The sequence below is a fragment of the Octodon degus genome, unplaced genomic scaffold (genome assembly GCF_000260255.1).
Source record: "Octodon degus isolate 3935 unplaced genomic scaffold, OctDeg1.0 scaffold00146, whole genome shotgun sequence".
NCBI lineage: Eukaryota > Metazoa > Chordata > Mammalia > Rodentia > Octodontidae > Octodon > Octodon degus.
This window is the reverse complement of record NW_004524722.1, coordinates 2,593,592-2,597,632: the sequence shown is the minus strand read 5'-3', so window position 1 is coordinate 2,597,632 and position 4,041 is coordinate 2,593,592. Positions and strand designations below refer to the sequence as shown.

Genomic DNA, 4,041 nt, shown 5'->3' with positions numbered 1-4,041 from the left:
AGGCTGTAAACAGGCGGATCACTAGGAGTCCGATCTAGTAGTGAGACCCTGAACACTAGGTAGACCCTTCCCTAAAATAAAATTTTTTTTAAAAAAAGGAAAATAAAGAAAACTTGTCTCCAGAAGAGCTGTACTAAAAGAACTGCTAATGGAAATTTTCTAAGCATAAAGGAAAAAATAAAACGGAGTCTTGTAACATCATGAAGAAGAAAGATGGTAGGGAAAATATGGATAAATAGAAACAAACTTTTCTCTTGAGTTTTCTGAATTATGTTTCATAGATGCAGAAAAATTGTCACACCGTCTGATATGATCTTAAATACACAGAGAAGAAATATTTCAGGCAATTATAAATGGGGAAACAAACAAATTTAATGGGAAGCAAGATTCCTACGCTTCACTCGAACTCGTAAAATGAGGAACAGTAAACTGTGGTACGTGATATATGTACATACGTTTGTAATATCTAGAGCAACCATCACAAAAACTATACAAAGATGCAGTGCACTCCACATACCACAGGTAAAGGAAAACAGAGCTCTAGAAAATGACCAGGGGACCAGCCAGATACGCCTGCTTAGGCAGAGCACAGGAACTGGGGTTCAATTCCCAGCACCACAAGCCCTGCCACCCCCCCCACCCCACCGGGGTGCACTGAGATGGCACCTGAGACTAGGCGTGGTGGCGCTCGCCCGTAATCCCAACGCTTGGGAGGCTGAAAACAGGAGGATCACTACGATTCTGATCTACATAGTTAGACCCTGTACTGAACACATAAAATTAGAAAATGACCAAGTAACCCACAAGAAAGCAAAAGAAAGAAAGAAAAACAGAAACAAGAAACAAAAAGAGACTTAAAGGGCCAGTCAAATAGCTCAGTGGATTAAAGCTCCTGCAAGCAGGCACAGGAGCATGGGGTTTGATCCCCGGGCCTGCTGTGCTGGCTTTGCCCCCGGGGCACACTGAGAGAGGAGCTGAGACTGGGAGTGGTGGCGCACACCTGTAATCTCAGAGCTTGGGAGGCTGTACAGGCAGATCATTGAGTCTGATCTAGACTCTGTAGATAGACCCTTTCCTAAAATTAAAAAGAAAAAAGACTTAAGCCCTGACATATCAATAAATATAGTTTAAATATACCAATTCAAATACATAAATAGGCAGAGTAGATTATGATATATAACTATATGCTGTCTATAAGACAATCACTTCAAATATAACAACATAGGCAGGATCAAAGTAAATGGATGGAAAAATATATTTCAAAAGAAATAAGGAATAGCTACATGCTATCAAATGAAGTAGACTTCAGAGTAAAGGAAATTACTAGAGGCTGAGCGGAATAGGAGAATTCTACATCACCGCTGAACAGTACTTTAAAATTCTCAGGGCTGGGGCTGGTGAGATGGCTCAGTGGTCTAAAGCACCTACTTAGAACAAGCTTAGCAAATCAGAGGGACCACGGTTCAATCCCCCAGCACCACATGCCAGCCAGCCCTGCCCCTTGGTGGGCTGAGCTGGCCACACACACACACACACATACACACACACACACACACAAATAAATAAATAAAATTTAAAAAAAAAATTCTCAGGGCTTAGGAAAAAAAAAAATTCTCAGGGCTACAAAAAACAAGGACTGGCTGAGAAAGTGAAATAACTGGGCCATGGCGATAGCTCAGTGGCATAAGTGCCTGCCTGTCAAGTGCAGGGTCCTGAGTTTGATCCCCAGGGCCACGCCCCCTACCAAAAAAAAGTGAAAGAACCAACTGGGGTCTAAGGAGGTATGTCAACTGAATGTATCTGACTGTGCCGATGGGGTCATTAGGTGAAATTATGGAAATCAAAATATACTATGTGCTTTAGTTCACAATAATGTATCAATATGTGTTCATGAATAACAAGTTCATTGTACCAGACATACCACACTGATATTGTGAGCATCTTGTGAGCATTTTTTTTTTTTTACTAAAAAAGAATTTTTTTACTAAAAAATATGAAGCCTCATTCTGGATTAGAATGGGCACTGTTGATTGGTGTCCAGAATTGGTCAGTATGGCTACAATTGAGACACAGGTCATGCTTCCATCACAGTAAATATTTACAGTGGTGACAATGAGGCCTATAACATTTTTGAAAAAAAAAAAAAAGATAAACAAAAAATAAAAAATATGGCTCCCTGTATTATCTGTTCAATTTTTGTGTAAATCCAAAACCATTTTTAAAAATTGTCTATGAATTTTTAAAGAGTGAAGAGGGTATCTGAATATTAAGAAACATGGTGGCAACAGTCAGACAACTGCCCCATCCATTCTCCTGGTCCTCAGGGCTTCTACTCACATGGAAACTAAGCCACTGACTCACCTGAGTTTCCAGATCCTGAGTTTTCTATAATTACATGAGTGAATTTCTCTATCTGTCTATCTATCTATCTATCTATCTATCTATCTATCTATCTATCTATCATCTATCATCTCTGTTTATCTCTGGTGGATTAACTAATGGTCCATTTATAACGTCTAGCTGAATTGAATCAGTCTGGTGCTAGCTGTGGAAGGTCCCCACGAGGATTGTTACCAACAGCCTAACAGGAGAACTGGAGAGGAAAATGTGTGCTGCTGATCCTCCTGGAGAAGCTTATCATGCTAGCTTTTTTGATTTGAACTTGTCTGTTCCCATCCCTGGAGGAGCTTGGGTCCTCACTGCTGCTGAGGATGGCTGCGGTTTCCTTTGAGGGAGCTCTGGTCCTTACTTTGAGCCTTGTTTCCTGGCTCCTATGCAGACCCCTCAGCCTGCTGGCACAGATCTTTTATCCTTCTGGCACAGACTTTCTAGATTTCACCACTGACCTTTGGGTCTCCCTCGTGCAGGTCCTCGATAGACTTGCATGAGACACTGCCATGGGCTGTAGGTTTCTAGCTGGATTCATGGAGGACATTCCCACAGGAACCAGTGCTCAGCTAGATTCTTTGGGTTTCTAATGTGGGACAGATTTTTCACACTCTTTTACATTTGACTCTTTGGGTGAACATTATAAAACAATCCTACAAGTTATGTGTTCTGTATTATATCCTTTCTCTTGCAAACCCTGACTACAACACAATCTGTCTCCCTGCCTACATTCTCTTGGTTCTGTTCCTCTGGCCACTTTGCCTAAAGCAGTCATGCCATACCAAATCAAAGATATTTCAAATTAGGAAAATTACAGGCCCATTCCATTCATGAATATAAATCTTCACCAAGATTCTTAGAATATTAGCCAATCTAATACACGAGTGCACAAAAGTAGTCATATCATTGTTTCACTGAATTTAATTCAGGTGTGCAAAACTGGTTTTATATTAGAAAAATCTATATATGGAAATCATTGTATTAACTAGTTAAAAGAGAAAACTCATATTATAATGTCAACTAGCTGGAAAAAAATCTCTTGCAAGAATTCAACCCTCAATCATGATAAGTATTTATGGAAAACTAACAATAGAAGAGCAAATCTGAAACCCAATAAGAACACCCTTCAAAGAACAAAATAGAACAACCCTAAAGAAGCCTCACCCTACATAATGAAACTTTGGAAGCATTCCACTGAAGTTAGGAAAGATACACAAGAGTGCACATTATCACTTTGCTGTTGTTGTTGCTGTTGTCTTGAGGCAGGGTCTTACCATGCAGCTGAGGAGGCTGGCCTTGAACTCACTATGTACCCTAGGCTGGTCTTGAACTTGAAGTGATCCTCCTGCCTCAGCCTCCTGAGTGCTGGGATTACAGACATGTGCCACCACATGTAGCCATTATCACTTTTACTTAATGCCATCTTGGAAATTTTAGCCAGTAAAATGCAACAAAGTAAAAGGATGTTAACATCAGAATATTGGGAAAGAAGACATAAAGTCATTGTTTGAAAATAATAAACCCAGAGACCCAGTCCTAGCCCAGGTCCGGTGAGTGTGTGGAAAGCTTCCTGCTACCCTACGCCGGCGGGACCAGTCCCAGCCCAGGCGCAGCGTGGGCCGGACCCTCTCCCGCCCCCTCGGGCCGCCCCCC

At 41.2% G+C, this 4,041-nt stretch overlaps 1 non-coding gene across 1 annotated transcript; it reads left to right on the top strand.

Moving 5' to 3' along the window:
• The first annotated feature begins 1,997 nt into the window (after positions 1-1,997).
• LOC111812856 lies at positions 1,998-2,130 on the top strand. The gene has a single exon (XR_002818238.1). It is a non-coding gene; the product is annotated as a small nucleolar RNA SNORA1 (small nucleolar RNA).
• The last annotated feature ends 1,911 nt before the right edge of the window (positions 2,131-4,041 follow it).